This window comes from Gossypium arboreum, chromosome 8 (assembly GCF_025698485.1).
Source record: "Gossypium arboreum isolate Shixiya-1 chromosome 8, ASM2569848v2, whole genome shotgun sequence".
Taxonomy (NCBI): domain Eukaryota; kingdom Viridiplantae; phylum Streptophyta; class Magnoliopsida; order Malvales; family Malvaceae; genus Gossypium; species Gossypium arboreum.
Genome location: NC_069077.1, coordinates 54,809,323 through 54,828,548, shown reverse-complemented (window position 1 = coordinate 54,828,548; position 19,226 = coordinate 54,809,323).

Below are 19,226 nucleotides of genomic sequence, written 5' to 3'. Positions count from 1 at the left end.
GGTAAATGGCATTCGGGGAGTTGTAGATTCCATGACCGCTCCTGTTACAAGTGCGGATCAGTTGACCACTTTATTAAAGATTGCCCGAGGTTGTCTGAACAGAATGTAAATCAGAGTGGGAAATCGAGGCTGCTACTGCTCGGGGTAGACCATCTAGGAATACGGGCAATGCTAGTGGCGGTCAGAAAGGATCTAGAGATGCTACAACCAGATCTGAGGCTCGTGCTCCTGCTAGAGCTTACGCTATAAGCGCACGCGAGGATGCTTCCTCGCCAGATGTTATTACCGGTACTTTTACTCTCTTTGATACTAATGTGATTGCTTTGATTAACCCCGGTTCTACTCATTCTTATATATGTGAAACCTTAGCATCCAAAGAAGACTCTACCGTTGAGTCTCATCGAGTTTGTAATTCGGTGTCAAATCCTTGGGTCGTTATGTGCTTGTCGACAAAGTGTATAAGAAATGTCCCTTAGAAATCGAGGTTCTGGTTTTCGCCAATTTGATGCTTTTACCGCTTGATGAATTTGATGTTATCCTCGGTATGGATTGGCTAACCGCTCACGATGCGATTGTGAATTGCAAAAGAAAACTATCGATTTGAGGTGTGCAAATAATGAGATGATTCGAGTTGAGTCTCGACTTGAATGGGTCGCCACTATAATATCCTCGATGTTAGCTCATAAATATGTGAGAAAGGGGTGTGAAGCGTATCTTGCATACGTGCTTGATAATAAAAAGCCGTAAAAGAAACTTGAATCTGTGCGGTAGTTTGTGAATACCGGATGTTTTCCCAAGAATTACCGGGTTTACCACTGTTCGGAGGTAGAGTTTGGTATTGAGCTTGTGCCTGGGACTACGCCAATTTCGATAGCTCCGTATCGTATGGCACCAACCGAGTTAAAAGAGTTGAAAGCTCAGTTGCAGGAGTTGACGGATAGAGGTTTCGCTCGACCAAGTTTCTCACCGTGGGTGCACCAAGATTGTTTGTGAAAAAAGGACGAACCATGAGGTTGTGCATCGACTATCGTCAGCTGAATAAGGTGACAATAAAGAATAAATATCCGATACCGCGTATTGACGATTTGTTTGATCAACTAAAGGGAGCCTCAATGTTTTCAAAGATAGATTTAAGATCGGGTTATTATCAGTTGCGAATTCGAGATTCGGATATACCCAAAACTGCTTTAGCGAGATACGGTCACTACGAGTTCTTAGTGATGCCGTTTGGGCTCACTAATGCCCCTGCGGTATTTATGGATTTGATGAATCGGATCTTTAGACCGTATTTGGATCGGTTTGTAGTTGTGTTTATTGATGACATCTTGGTTTACTCAAGAGATGAAACCGAGCATGCTGAACACCTGAGATTAGTGTTGCAGATTTTACGAGATAAGCAGTTATATGCTAAGTTCAGTAAGTGTGAGTTCTGGTTAAGAGAGGTGAGCTTCTTGGGCCATGTGGTATCCGCATCGGGTATTCGAATTGATCCGAGCAAAATTTCAGCCATACTTAATTAGAAGCCTCCGAGAAATATTACCGAGGTTCGAGCTTTTGGGACTTCTTGGTTACTACCGACGGTTTGTAAAGGTTTCTCGATGATAGCCACACCAATAACGGCTACTTCAAAAGATGTTAAGTTGAATGGACGGAAAAATGTCGAAAAGTTTTGATCAACTGAAAACTTATTTGATGAAGCTCAATTCTAGTGCACCGAATCGTGCAAAGAGTTTGTCATCTATAGTGATGCCTCCCTACTTGGGTTGGGTTGCGTATTGATGCAAGAAGGTCGAGTTGTGGCCTATGCGTCGAGACAATTAAAGCCACATGAGAAAAATTATCCGACCTATGATCTCGAATTAGCTGCCATCGTATTCGCTTTGAAAATATGGCGACATTACTTATTTGGTGAGAAGTGCCATGTATTTTCGGATCACAAAAGTCTCAAATATTTGATGACCCAAAGAGACTTAAATCTGCGACAAAGACGTTGGCTCGAGTTGTTAAAAGATTATGAGCTTGTCATTGACTATCACCCGGGAAAGGCTAATGTGGTTGCGGATGCCTTAAGTCGTAAATCATTGTTTGCTTTACGAGCGATGAATGTACACTTGTCTGTTCTATCCGACAATGTGTTAGTGGTGGAATTAAAGGCCAAACCATTGTTGATTCATCAAATTCGTGAAGCTCAGAAAGTCGATGATGAATTGGTTGCAAAACGGGCTGAATGTGTTCCAAATATGGAATCAGAGTTTCAAATTGATGATGACGATTGTTTGAGGTTCAGAAGTCGGTTGTGTGTTCCAAGAAATTCAGAACTCATTTCGATGATTCTGAACGAAGCTCATTGTAGCTGAATGTCAATTCACCCGGGGAGTATGAAAATGTACAACGATCTGAGACGTCAGTTTTGGTGGCATGGTATGAAACGAGACATTTTCGATTTTGTTTCGAAGTGTTTAATATGTCAGCAAGTGAAGGCGGAACATCAAGTGCCTACGGGTTTACTTCAGCCAATCATGATACCTGAATGGAAATGGGATCGAGTCACGATGGATTTTGTATCTGGGTTGCCATTGTCGACAAGTAAGAAAGATGCGATTTGGGTTGTTGTTGATAGACTGACTAAGTCGACTCATTTTATCCCCGTACGTACGGATTTTTCATTGGATAAACTAGTTGAATTGTATGTTTCTCAGATTGTGAGATTACACGGGGTACCAATTTCTATTGTGTCGGATAGAGATCTGAGATTCACCTCGCGATTTTGGAAGAAATTGCAAGAAGCTTTGGGTACCAAGCTGCATTTTAGCACCGCTTTTCATCCACAAACCGATGGTCAATCCGAGCGGATAATTCAGATACTTGAGGATATGTTGAGATGTTGCATCCTCGAGTTTAGTGGTTCATGGGAGCGGTATTTACCTTTGATTGAATTAGTTTTCAATCAAGTATTAAGATGGCACCTTACGAGGCTTTATGCGAGGCGTAAATGCCGACGCCATTGTTTTGGACCGAGCTCGGTGAAAGTAAAATTTTTGAGTGGATTTGATTAAAGATCTTGAATGAAAGTAAAATAATCCGTGAAAGTCAAGGCAGCCACAGATCGTCAGAAATCGTATGCGGATTTGAAATGAAAAGACATTGAATATCAGGTGGGAGATAAAGTGTTTCTTAAAGTTTCGCCTTGGAAAAAGATACTCAGATTTGGCCATAAGGGCAAGTTGAGTCCAATATTCATTGGGCCGTACGAAATCTCCGAACGAGTTGGTCCAGTTACGTATAGATTGATTTTGCCCCCTGAACTTGAAAAGATTCACGACGTCTTTCATGTCTCGATGCTTCGACATTATAGATCTGATCCGTCACACGTGATTAATCCACCAGAGGTTGAAATTCAATCCGATATGAGTTATGAAGAAGAACTGATTCGTATCCTAGCTCGTGAAGTGAAAGAGTTACGAAACAAAAAGGTTCCTTTAGTAAAAGTGTTATGGCTCAAACACGGGATAGAAGAAGCTACTTGAGAACCCGAGAACTCCATGAAAGAACGATACCCAAACCTATTTACTGGTAAGATTTTCGGGGACGAAAATTTCTTAAGTGGGGGAGAGTTGTGACAGCCCTAAAGTGACCCTAGTCAGAAAGTGGTTTTGGGACCACGAAACCGAGTCTTATAAATAATTAAAGGTTATATTCTGTGTTTATGATGTGAGTAAATGCTTGTGTGATAGTTCCATACTTCAATTTGGTCAGTGTATGTGAAAATTATTAGTAGGGACTTATGTGAGACAATTTAGAAATATGCTAGGCAAGTGCTAAAGTGGCCTATTAATATATGTGGGAAAGTGCTTGTCCTTGCATGTCAAATTAGCCAAACTATAGGTAGTGGTCGGCCATGCTACAAATTGTATAATCAAGTGTGAATTTTATATTAACTTTAATTAACTAGGTGCCATATTAGTATGGAGGATGTAATAAAATAAAGAAATGATAACTAAAGGAAGGGATGGGTGAAAGAAAAAAAGAGATCATCATTCATGTTTCTTCCTAGCGAATCTAAAGAAAAAAAAGAGGAACAAGAGCATTCGGTGATGAAAACAAGTTGTGTTCCTTGGTTCTTCTTGGCCGAATTGAAAGGAGGAAGAAGGGAGTGAAGCCATCGGTCATCTTAGGTCAATATTAAGGTAAGGTGTTCATATTAGTTCTTGAAATTTTAGTTGATCTTGAGTGAGATATCAAGTTATTTTTTTTGTAACCTGTGATGAAATTTTGCTTTTTGGATTGAGTAAGGTTTTCGACTATGGTAGCTAATAATGGTGAGTTTTGTTGTTTCATGTTAAAGTTAGGTGAATGATGATAGATGAGTGTTTGAACCATAAAAAGTGTGACACCCCTAATTTGACCCTAGTCGGAAAGTGGTTTCGGGACCACGAAACCGAGTCATAAAAATAATTAACAGTCATATTCGATGCTTATTATATGTGAATATGAATGTGTGGAAGTTTCATACTTTAATTTTATCATTTGTATGCGAAATTATTAAATAGGACTTGTATGAGAAAATTTAGAAATGTGCTAGGCAAATGCTAAAGTGGCCTATTAATATATGTTGGAAAGTGCTTGTACTTGCATGTCAAATTAGCCAAACTATAGGTAGTGGCCGGCCATGCTACAAATTATATAATCAAATATGAATTTTCTATTAACTTTAATTAGCTAGATGCCATATTATCATGGGTGAATGTAATAAATTAAAAAAAGAATGAATAAAGGAAGGAAATGGGTGAAAGAAACAAAGTCTTCATCCATGTTTCTTCCTAGCCGATTCTAAAGGAAGCAAAGAACAACCATTCGGTGATCTTGAACTCAAAAATAAGCTCAAGAGCAAGTGGGGTCAAAGTTAGATAAGGGAAAGGAAAAAGTGATCGAATAGCTGTCGAAGTCGCATTGAATATATTTATAAGCAATTCTTCTTACGAAGTCTTATAGCTTTAACCTTTACCCAGTTTCACTGTTTGACTAATCTGACCACTCTTCACTACGAATCAAATTTCTCATTGTACAGAATTCAAAATATGTTCTATTTGATTTCATTTGAAACTAAACTCATTAAGGAGTATAAGAATATAAATTTTATCTTATAACCATTTTTGTACAAATTATAATGATTTTTAAAAAATGAATAGGGATTTTGAGTCATTCATAATTTGTCTCACACAATTTTAAATATCTCTTTATAGGAAATTTCTTTGCTCACACGGTCTCTTTTACAAGAAACTAGACTAATTAAGCTTTGATTGCATATTTTATTCAGCCTATAATTTCACACCAACAATTTATGGTGATTTTCTAAAACCACGTTACTGCTGCTATCCTAAGCAAATTATTACAATTTGCTCTTAAATTTCCAAGTCCAAACACTTATGAACTTACCATTTGAAATTAAAACATATCATGGCCACATCATATCTTATTAAATCAACTCATTATGTCCTATTATGATTGAATTTACTCAACATTTAATCACTTAAAACTTACAAAGGAATCAAACTCAAATACTTAAGAACTTACTTTGTGTTGGGTAAAACGGTTCCAACTCGGCTACTCGATGTTCTTTGCTTTTCCCTTGCTTGATTCCCCCCCTTTACCCTCTTGAGCTTTCTACCTTATGCTTTTGGGCCATTCGGCTAATAACCATGTAATATCATTACTATCAATAATCCAATTACACATACACATATACATATTTGTATATTAGGTAACCACCCTTACTAACTACCCATTTTAGTCGATTTTATACAATCAAAGGTAATATCACAAATGGGCATACTTATATAGCCGAATGTGCTAAAATTAGATCTAACATCACCTATACACTTGATTAAATGGCTGAATACCTATACTATCAATTATAGTATCATTTTTATTCTTTCAAACACATAGTTTCCTCCTATGAACACTTGGCCGAATTTTTTTCTTCTAATCTAGCATAGCTTCACATCTATTTGTAACATCATATAAATCCACATATAACTACATTTCTACCTAAATCTTCTTTCACCTTCCTATTATTTCCCTTCACAACATCAAAAGCACCATACTCTTAGCATTTACCTCTCCCTAACCGTATGCCATTTAATTACTTATTTAGGTAGAAAATTAACATATGGGACATGATAAGACATTGGCTACTAGCTAGATTTTCACAAAAATTTAACAAAACTAACATGAATCTTACCTTAATCTTCCCTTATGATGGCCAAATGTCTTAGAACATTTCTCCCCTCCTTCCCTAGCTCACGGCACTTCAAGAAAAGAAAGAAGATGAAGACTTTCTCTTGCTTTCTTATTTTATTCCCCTTTCTTTTTTTTTGATCTATTTTAATCATTCACTAATAAAAGCATCATTAAAAATTCAACTCAATGGAAGAACCATCCTTGCTTGGCCGGCCACTACTCGAGGTTTGGGTGATTTGACATGCAAACCCAAGTTTCCTCACTTTGTTATCATTTGATCCTTACATATTCCCCTATCATATTTTCTTAGGTTCTCAACTAAGTCAATCACATGAAATTCACCTTCATAAGCCTAAATTAAAACATCAAATTTTCACACATGCACTAATATACATAGAGGATACGCAACCAAATTTTAAATAAATTTTGGGACTCGGTTTTGTGGCCCCGAAACCACATTCTGACTAGGGTCGAATTAGGACTGTCACATTTCTCCTTACAAATTGTCAAAACATACACAATGTAACCCATTGAGCTCATGGCCGAATGCTTCATGCATCACAAACACAAAATCACATACATGGGTCATTTTAGAGCTTTAAAACCAATTTAAATTTCTCAAAATCCAAAGAAAAACATATGAAATCATACCTTAATTCCCACCAATAAAAATGGAGAAAGAGAACACATTGTTACATGCATGTGTTGGCGGCCATTTGCATTCAAAATGGTCTAATTGACATGCAAGTCCACATTTTTGAATACATGCTCTATTAGATCACTTTATATATTTACCTAACCTATTTTACCAATGTTTCACATAAGTCCCGTTTCAAAATTTCACATACAAATGGCAAAATAAATGCTTGAAAATTTTTTACACATGCATTTACTCACCTCATGAACATAGAATATAACTTTCAATTATTTATAAAACTCGGTTTCGTGGTCCCGAAACCACATTTCGACTAGGGTCAGATTAGGGGTGTCACAACTCCCCCCCCTTTAGGGATTTTCGTCCCCAAAAATTTCTACCGATGCATAGTTTAGGATAACGTCCTCTTATTGAATTATATCCATATAAATATTAGCTCATCGATAGCAATTGTAATTTATTACTGATTTCGCATCGATCTATAAAATCATTTTCTTATCTTAAAACAAATACATAAACATTTCTACAAGTATGCACATATATCTCATTTTCTTGATTTCATAAGCAATAATCACTTAATTTAATTCACAAATGCATTTCAAACACATATTAAGCACATATTAACATGTATAATTCACATCATCAACCCACATATTTGTAACCCACATTTTCATTCATGTATAAGTCAGAACTCGTCCAAAGTACACATATACTCAAACATCCCAATAAATATCCTTTATAACTCCATCATATCTCACTATTCAACTTAACCTATTTCCAACAGAAAATCAACTTCCACATACCTGAACATTGAATTTATTTAGCACATAACCCATATATCCAAAATTATCAGCATTCATTAAAAATTCTTACAGACTTTCAAATGTCGAACTTAATCGAAATAATTTCTTGAACATGATTAACAAAAAATAGGGGTCATTTTGCAATAGCACATATGACTTCATATACCAAGCATTCCATAAACTAAATCTGTAACACATTTATAACATGAATTCATTTCTTAACAACATATCCACCATCTTAAATCAATGCCTTCGTTCCATACGAGGTCTTACATGAATCTTGTTTTACTCACTTAATGTCTACTGACCGATCTCGCACACATAGTGCTCGGTTGAAGAACTTGAACTCTCAGTGCCTCTAATCATTTGCACACATAGTGCCCCTATTCATTTGTTGTTACACATTGAAATGACTTAACCAAGTCTATAAACATCATGTATGTACACTTTTAAACATATCCTTTCATTTAAATTTGAATTGTATAGTAATGAACACTTAAACTTTGCTCAAATTACCAAGACGAAGCCTATTAGGCACGAAGGCTCTAATACACATCACTAGCATGATTGCTCTTGGGACCTAGCCGGATATAACACCAAAGACGAATGCTCTTGGGACTTAGCCCGGATATAACACCAAAGACGAATGCTCTTGGGACTTAGCCGGATATAACACCAAAGACGAATGCTCTTGAACTTAGCCCGGCTATATATCACTAGCACGAATGCTCTTGGGACTTAGCCGGATATAACACCAAAGACGAATGCTCTTGGGACTTAGCCCGCTATATATCACTAGCACGAATGCTCTTGGGACTTAGCCGGATGTATATAACTCTCAATTCTCATGTACATATACATATATAACAATACACATTTGTATATCATTTACATTACTTGAATACAAACACAACATGCTTATCGACCATTCAACTTTCAGTTCCATAGCCACATACAATGATCACATTTATAGTCGTAACACTCTTTCAAAATTGCCTCACTTATACCCTTATAATTCAATCCAAATCAAAATTCAAATACGAGTACATGATACGTACCTGATCAACTTAATAATTTAAGCATATCCAAGTGAAGTTATATAGCAAATTCTCATAGTCAGAAGCTTGCTACGGCTCGATCGGGATCAAGATTCATTACAATACCACAAACACATTTTAATAGTCAAAAATCATCACACTATCATTTAATCACTTTATGGCATGTATAAATAGTCTCACGCGTGCTACGTTAGTCCTAGAATCGACTAAATCGTAGCTCTGATACCAATAAAATTGTAACACCCCAATCCCGTATCCGTCGCCGGAGTAGGTAAAGGGGCATTACCGGACTTGAAACTCCTATTAGAACAGTAAATTTTTTTTTTTTTGAAATAAGGAGCATTCCTTTGGGTAAATACTAAAGACAGTCAGGGATACAATTTAAACTTCTATAAGTACACATTCAAAAGATGCCATATTCGCATGGCTTATATACATTAACCAAAATATCCTCCCACTACTAGTCTATTCTATACATGCCATAAGATAATCCAAAACATAGCGATGCAGACGGTGGATAGTGATAGTGTGACTAGTTGTCGACGATCCCGAGCTCAGTAGCTTCAAATGAGATCTATAAAATAGAGGAAACAAAGTAAACGGAGTAAGCATTACAATGCTTAGTAAGTTTTAAGCAGTGTCAACAGATAACAATCAAATTATAACATAGTTGTTCGTATTTTTATTTCACTCTTCCTTCGGGCATACCATCCCTTTTACCGAATATGCACATCTCATCATATATAATAGGCAGATAAACTTTCACATAAAAGTGAGCTTATGTGACATAGATATATTGTATAATTTCACATAACCTCTCACACTGATCCGATGTCACATAAACATAGGAATAGTCTCATAGATTGCTCACGTATGCATCACATGACTACCTTATGATTTAGCTCAAATCAAGCTCACATATAACTTGGAGTACATACCTGTTTAACCTTTCGTATTGAATATATTTATAAGCAATTCTTATTACGAAGTCTTATAGCTTTAACCTTTACTCGGATTATCGGCGAAACCTTTAGCTCAGATGAAATCTCCACACAAAGTCATCGGGTCTTACCCGAACAAAATCTCCACGCGTAGTCATCGGGTCTTACCCGGACAAAATCTCCACACGTAGTCATCGGGTCTTACCCGAACAAAATCTCCACACGTAGTTATCGGGTCTTACCCGGACAAAATCTCCACACGTAGTCATCGGGTCTTACCCGGACATAGTCTCCACACGTAGTCATCGGGTCTTACCCGGACATAGTCACCACATATGGTCATCTGGTCTTTAATCCCAGGTTTACATCATAGAGCTTCATGCATATTTATTCACATGTTACAACATTCACATCGACTATCATATTTGTAATTAATTTACCTTATCAAATATCTAATAAAACACACCCTCCACCGTTTGTCATTTGGCCACAATATATATATATACACATCTCATACATATCTCACATTAGCCATTTGGCTTTACCACATGTCCATCTCATACACGTTTTGCATTAGCCATTCGGCTTTACCTCATATCTATCTCATACACATTTCGCATTAGCCATTCGGCCTTACCACATATATACATGTTCACATTCATCACATTGGCCATTCGGCCTTATCTCATATGTGCATGTTCACATTCATCACATTGGCCATTCGGCCTTATCACACATACGCATATTCACATTCATCACATTGGCCATTCGGCCTTATCACACATATGCATGTTCACATTCATCACATTGGCCATTCGGCCTTATCACACATACGCATGTTCACATTCATCACATTGGCCATTCGGCCTTATCACACATACGCGTGTTCACATTCATCACATTGGCCATTCGGCCTTATCACTTATATATATCTGAGTTCACATTCATCACATTTGCCATTCGGCCTTATCTCATATATACACGTTCACATTTATCACATAAAATCCTAAATCAAAATATAAATTTCCATGTATTCACATCACAATTATCCAAATATACTTCACATACCACATATACTTTCATGTATACACTTTGTCTTGGCTGAATCTACATTTATCATTTTTCGATGAGTAATTCAATTTCAAGCCATACTATCATTTCATATTCGAATACTTATAAACTTACAAATTTCACACCAACAATTTATGGTGATTTTCTAAAACCATGTTACTGCTGCTGTCCTAAGCAAATTATTACAATTTGCTCTTAAATTTCCAAGTCCAAACACTTATGAACTTACCATTTGAGTTTAAAACATATCATGGCCACATCATATCTTATTAAATCAACTCATTATGTCCTATTATGATTGAATTTACTCAACATTTAATCACTTAAAACTTACAAAGGAATCAAACTCAAATACTTAAGAACTTACTTTGTGTTGGGTAAAACGGTTCCAACTCGGCTACTCGATGTTCTTTGCTTTGCCCTTACTTGATTCCCCTCCTTTACCCTCTTGAGCTTTCTACCTTATGCTTTTGGGCCATTCGGCTAATAACCATGTAATATCATTACTATCAATAATCCAATTACACATACACATATACATATTTGTATATTAGGTAACCACCCTTACTAACTACCCATTTTAGTCGATTTTATACAATCAAAGGTAATATCACAAATGGGTATACTTATATAGCCGAATGTGCTAAAATTAGATCTAACATCACCTATACACTTGATTAAATGGCCGAATACCTATACTATCAATTATAGTATCATTTTTATTCTTTCAAACACATAGTTTCCTCCCATGAACACTTGGCCGAATTTTTTTCTTCTAATCTAGCATAGCTTCACATCTATTTGTAACATCATATAAATCTACATGAATTTAATTGTAACACCTCATACCCGAGACCGTTTCCGGAGTCAGACACGAAGTGTGAACGAACTTAACTCATTTATTTATACAGTTCATTTTACCATTTCCAGACAAGCTGGCCAACTGCGTCACTGCCACCTTAAAAATCATATCTCGAGTTACAAAACTCGAAAACCAGTTCTGTAAATTTTTCCTGAAACTAGACTCATTTTTCCATCTACAAATTTTTTTCTAGAATTTTTGGTCAAGCCAATTAGTACAGTTTATTAGTTAAATTCTCCCCTATTTCAAGGTTTGACTACTTTGACCTCTGTGTATTACGAACCAGATATCTCTTTGTACAGAGATTCAATGACTATGCCGTTTGTCCCTAATAAAAGTAGACTCAATATGGAATCTGTACATATAAAGTATTACTTCTAATTATCTTTGTAGAAGTTATGGTGAATTTCTAAATTTGGGATAGGGGATCCAGAAATTGTTCTGGTCCTGTTTCACAAGATTTTAAATATCTCATACAGTATAGCTCATATACTTGTTTTACTTCTTCCATGTAAAAATTGACTCATCGAGCTTCTATTCCATAATTTATCCATTATTTAATTCTATTTCTACTATTTTTAGTGATTTTTCAATTTCACAACACTACTGCTGTCTGCCTCTATTATTAGAGTAAATTTTTTTTTTCTATTAGAGTAATTTAGCATGCATATCACCAAGTATGATCATGACTAGCCATACCCAAGGCTAATCATTACCAAGCATTTCCTTACTACTCAATAACCATATCATGAGTGTAACACCGGAAATGATTAGCCATGACAAACGGCATAATAATTAAATAGACTTTAACCGTTACTTATAACTAAGTATCATAAGACCCAATTCAACTTAACATTTACGCCATTTTCGCATGGCTAAAAGTATACATACCAAAGTTCAAACAAAACATAATAGCCTATACATGCCGAAATGTTCTCTTAGACCAACTAAGAAGAAGTTACCAAAAAGTTGCAAGCTGGTGCGATGACTTCGACGGTGATCCCGAGCACACAAAAATGGATCAAAGGAACCTAAATAAGTGACAAATAAACACTCCAATGAGTATATAACTCAGTAAGTCATAAGCATTACATACCGTATAATTATAAGAGATCATAAGAGAAGCAAATAATGCAAAAAAAATCAGTTACTCCAACTATACCAAGCTACGCTATCATTTCTTAGAATTTCGATTCAATCTCATGCCAATTCCTACAATCAAATCAAACACCAAAACAACCCAATTGATTTAGACCCGATCCCTCAAAGCATGGAATTTTGATGCACTAGATAAATTTGTACCTACTCAGTACATGCCTCAAGTTCGATAATTTAGTTACTAGTTCTACCACTTCGTTCTTTCACGCTCATTTTATATTATTAATCGAATTTGCACACATAGTGTTCGTCACACTCGCACACATAGTGCCATAGCACACCGCACACTCAGTGCATTGGATTTTCTCTTATACTTCAACACCCAAATCGGCACACATAGTGCTACTTAATTCCGCACACATAGTGCCACATGTTAACTCATTTTGCTAAGGAAATTTACTTAATTTAAATAGCACATATGGTCATATTAATAAATAGGAAAATTATTCCAAGAGAACTCCTAACGAAAGGAATCCCTTTTATGATTCACTAATATTATTTATATACAAGCTAATCAACCTCACAAGAGTGCTTAAGGACTTACCTTACGTCGGATGAAATGATTCCCAAATGACTATTCAATATTCTTTGCTTTGCCTTTACTTGATTCTCCTCCCTTGGATTCTTGAGCTAAAATAAATGAATTTAGTAGTTTAATTACTTCGCCAAAAATACTCATATCTATGTGAATTTAAGGATTCCATTTCTTCTTACAACAATCCTAGTTCAAGACATCAAAGTTTCAACTAATATTTATATTATGCCATAAAGCCGAATGCATTATCACTTCCAAATAACATTATGCCAAATATAATTACACTCAATTATATATATATAATCATGAATCAAACTCAACATATAAGCTAACATTACTCCTTTAGTGGATTATATAAAATCGAGATAATATCACAAAGGTGCTTATCTATATAACCGAATGTGCAAAAACTAAATTCACCATCACCCATATGCTTAATTGGATGGCCGAATATATAACATAATTATAATATCATTTTAAATTCATTTAAACACAAAATTTCATCTCATGAACACTTGACCGAATTTTTCCTAAACTAGCATAGTTTTACATCTATTTATAACATCATGTAAATCCACACATATCTACTTTTCTACCTAAATTTTCTTTCACCTTTCTACTATTTCCATTCACAACATCAAAAACACCATTCTCTTAGCTTTACCTTCCTCTAACCGTATGCCATTTAGTCACCTAATTAGGTAGAAAATTAACACATGGAATATATAATAGACATTGGCTACTAACTAGATTTTGTTTTTTTTTTACAAAATTTAATGGATTTATCATGAGTCTTACCTTAATCAACTCTTTAGGATGGCCGAATGTTTAGAAATTTCCTTCCTTTCTTTCCTTTAGCTTACGGCCATGGCAAGAGAAAGAAGATGAACACTTTCTCTTTCCTTCCTCTTATTTTATTCATCTTTATTTTATTTATTTTGTTTAATTAACCTATTATCTAATATAAAATTGCTATAAATTCAACTTAGTGGAAGTGCATTATTGTTTGGCCGGCACTACTTGTCAATTTAGGTAAATTGACATGCAAACCCAAGCTTTCCCACATTGTGGTTATTTGATCCTTACAAATTGTCTATCATCTTTTCTAAGTCTCTCAACTAGGTCCTTTCGAATTAATTCACATTCCTAAAGCTAATATTAAGCATTTAATTTCATACATTCACTATCGCACATAAATTTATGTAATTAAAACACAAAAATAAATTTTTGGCTCGGTAATGTGGTCCCGAAATCACATTCCGACTAGGGTCTACTTAGGGCCGTCACAACTCTCCCTCACATAAGGAATTTTCGTCCCCGAAAATCTTACCAATAAATAAGTTTGGATATCGATCCTTCATAGTGTTTTCGAGTTCCCAAGTGGCTTCTTCGACCCCGTGTTTAACCCACAGTACTTTCACTAATGAGATTTTCTTATTTCGAAGTTCTTTTACTTCTCTTGCCAAAATATGAATCGGTTCTTCTTCGTAACTCAAATCAGGTTGAATTTCAACCTCTGATGGATTAATTATGTGTGATGGATCAGATCTATAACGTCGAAGCATCGAGACATGAAAAACGTTGTGAATCTTCTCAAGTTCAGGGGGTAAAATCAATCTGTATGCGACTGGTCCAATTCGTTCAGATATCTCATACGGTCCGAATGGCCAATGTGATGAATGTGAACATGCGTATGTGTGATAAGGCCGAATGGCCAATGTGATGAATGTGAACATGCATATTTGAGATAAGGCCGAATGGCCAATGTGATGAATGTGAACATGTATATATGTGGTAAGGCCGAATGGCTAATGCGAAATGTGTATGAGATAGATATGAGGTAAAGCCGAATGGCTAATGCGAAACGTGTATGAGATGGATATGTGGTAAAGCCAAATGGCTAATGTGAGATATGTATGAGATGTGTATATATATATATTGTGGCCAAATGACAAACGGTGGAGGGTGTGTTTTATTAGATATTTGATAAGGTAAATTAATTACAAATATGATAGTCGATGTGAATGTTGTAACATGTGAATAAATATGCATGAAGCTCTATGATGTAAACCTGGGATTAAAGACGAGATGACCATATATGGTGACTATGTCCGGGTAAGACCCGATGACTACATGTGGAGACTATGTCCGGGTAAGACCCGATGACTACGTGTGGAGATTTTGTCCGGGTAAGACCCGATGACTACGTGTGGAGATTTCGTTCGGGTAAGACCCGATAACTTCTTGTGTAGATTTCATCTGAGCTAAAGTGTAACACCCCGAACTCATGGACGTTACCGGAAATCGAACACGAGGTGTTACCGGCTTACTTCATTTATTTCCCCCTATTTTTTTTTTGTTCCAGGCAATCTGGCTACTGTATCGTGGTCGCTTTAAAAATCATATTTTGAGTTATGAAACTTGAAATCCAATTCTGTAAATTTTCCCCGAAACTAGACTCATATATCTATATGGGGAAATTTTTGTAGAATTTTTTTGTTGGTCCAATTAGTACAGTTTATTTGTTAAAGTCTCCCCTGTTTCAAGGTTCGACTACACTGACCTCTGTACCTTACGATTTACATATCTCCCTGTACAGGGCTTCAATGCCTATGCCGTTCATCTCTAATGAAACTAGACTCGATAATGAATTTGTACATATAAGGCACGACCTCTAATTATCTCGATAAAATTTACGGTGAATTTTCTAAATCAAAAAAGGGGATCCAGAAATTGCTCTGGCCCTGTTTCACAAGAATTTAATTAACTCCTAACATACAGCTCATTTGGTCGTTTCGTTTCTTCCATATGAAAATAGACTCATCAAGCTTCGATTTCATAATTTATTCATTATTTAATTCCATTTCTACTATTTTTAGTGATTTTTCAATCTCACATCACTGCTGCTGTCAGCATCTGTTACTAAAACAAACTATGCCTATTTCATGATTTTTCCTTGATCTAACTAATAATTCATCATACATGTCACAATTTATGACCATGACTAGCCATGCCAAAGGCTAATCATCACCGAGCATCTCCCCACTACACTATTACCAAATCATGAATTTAACACCAAAAATAATCAGCCATGACATATGGCATAATAATCGAGTAGGCCTCAACCAATACTCAACCAAAACCGAATTACCAAGACTTGTGTCCAAACATCATAGAACCAATTCCAACCGAACATTTATGCCATTTTCGCATGGCTAAAAGTTTACATACCAAATTTCAACAAAACATAATAGCCTATACATGCCGAAATGTTCTCCTAGACCAACTAAGAAAATACCAAAAGTTGCTAGCCGGTGTGATGACTTCGATGACGGTCCCGAATACGAAAAAAGTCGAGTCCAAGAAACCTAAAATAGGTGACAAGCAAACACCGAATGAGTATATAACTCAGTAAGTCATAAGCATTACACTACCATCCATTAATAAAATTTTCACAAGAGGAAACAACGAAATGAGGCTAAGTTCTCCATCCATACCGAACTATGCCATAGTTTCTTAGACCTTACGATTCAATCTCATTCCAAGTCCTAAATTGACATTTCATACGCTATTCAATAGAATAATTGAGGCATTTCCATACATCATTTTATTTTCGTTACAATCATACAACTAAGTGAACTTTCACCTATTCCACGATGAACCTTATGTACGTGACTTCAATTATAATCATCACATAGGTTCAAAACTTACCACGCTCAACTCCAAATATAAACATAGCACCTATTAGCCATGAACTCAAGGTACTTACCCTTTCCGCTGTCCGAAATCGACTCGGTAAGGTCGCACCCTTAATATAAATAATTGATAGAAAATATATATATATAGTGGGTTCGCACACATAGTGCTTAATAATCAACCACGCACACTTAGTGCCATGTACTTTAAACTCGCACACTTAGTGCCATGCATTTCAAGCCCGCACACTTAGTGCCAATCTCACAACCGTGAACACTTATTGCCCGCACACTTAGTGCCGAAAACCAGCCACTCTATACGCTTCACTTCTTTTTTACATTCGACAATTTCATCTCTACATACATATACATTTGTATACATTTCATCTCATTAAACACAATTGCATAGGTATTACGATCATTTAAATCAATACCAACTATATGCTTAATGACTTACCTTGTGTTGGGTAAAATAATTCCAAGTCGGCTACTCGATGACCTTCGATTTCCCCTTGTTGGACGCCTCTCCTTTAGGATCTTGAGCTTAAACAAATAAATTAACTCATTCAACCGCTTTGCTACATATATTGGTATTCACATTTTAATGATTTTATGACATACGAACGGCATGGTAAAATTTTTATCTTGCTACCTTATGTTCTTAGCTATTCTACTAATAACCTTATGCAATTACCATACTTTCAATAATCCAATCACACATGCATATGTATACTTGGACATTCGCAATCACCTTTGCTAGTTTTTCCCATTTTTTGTCATTATATATACATAGTCCTAAGGTAATATCACGAATGGGCTTACATATATATGTATATATAGCGAATATGCAAAGCTTAAACTTAACATCACATAAGCTCCTAAGTGATGGCGAATATGTATATCTATATATATATATATATCAACTATACTATTACTTTTAATTCATCTAATCACAAAATTTCATCTCATGAACACTTGACCCATTTCTCACAAAAATGAAACAACAACTAAAATGAACATCCCATTTTTACCCCATATGGCCGATTGCTTCATTTGTTACCCAACTAACAATTCAACAATTTCAACCTCATTACAACCTCTACCTATCCAATATAACATGAACAAAATCCTCCACCCCTAAATTAGATTCGGCAATCACTTAACCCATTTTAACCTCAACTTTCAAGTTAAAAGCAATTAACCACTCACCATATCCTACATTACTATCCATTTTAATGACATTAACATATCTACTAAGAGTTTCAAGCTTCTTGGCAATTTCAACCTCAAAATCCTAAATCTAATCTATAGGATGAGTAGAATTTGAACTAACCATCTCAAACATGCATAGATTTTCAAGAATCATTCAATACATACCTCATTCTAGCCATCTTCCAAGCCAAAATCAAATAACCAAATCTCCCTTCCTTCTCCTCACTCACGGCAATAGCCAAAGAAAAAAAAGATGAACACTCTCTTCCCTCCTTATTTTATTCATCTTTTCCTTTTAATTCCTTTCTTTAATTTATTTTAATTTACTTACCAATATTAAATAATAAACAACATAAACTTGGAGGAATGGAACCATGCTTGGCCGGCCACTTAACATGAATTGGGCACTTTGACATGCAAACCCAAACTTTCCTATTTTAATACTATTTGGTCCTTACTTATTTACCTATCATAATTTTCTAAGTCTCTCAACTAGATCCTTTCAAGCAAAATTCACATTCCTAAGATAAAATTAAAACATCAAATTTTTATACAAGTACTATCACACATATAAGATATGAAATTAAAATTTTAACTAAATTTTATGACTCGGTTTTTTGGTCCCGAAACCACATTCCTACTAGGGTCAAATTAGGGCTGTCACATAAAGGTTTCGCCGATAATCCGAGTAAGGTTAAAGCTATAAGACTTCGTAATAAGAATTGTTTATAAATATATTCAATGCGAAAGGTTAAACAGGTATGTACTCCAAGTTATATGTGATCTCTTGTCTCCATTTTTTATTGGTGGGAATTAAGGTATGATTTCATATGTTTTTCTTTGGATTTTGAGAAATTTAAATTGGTTTTAAAGCTCCTAAAATGACCCATGTATGTGATTTTGTGTTTGTGATGCATGAAGCATTCGGCCATGAGCTCAATGGGTTACATTGTGTATGTTTTGACAATTTGTAAGGAGAAATGTGACAGTCCTAAT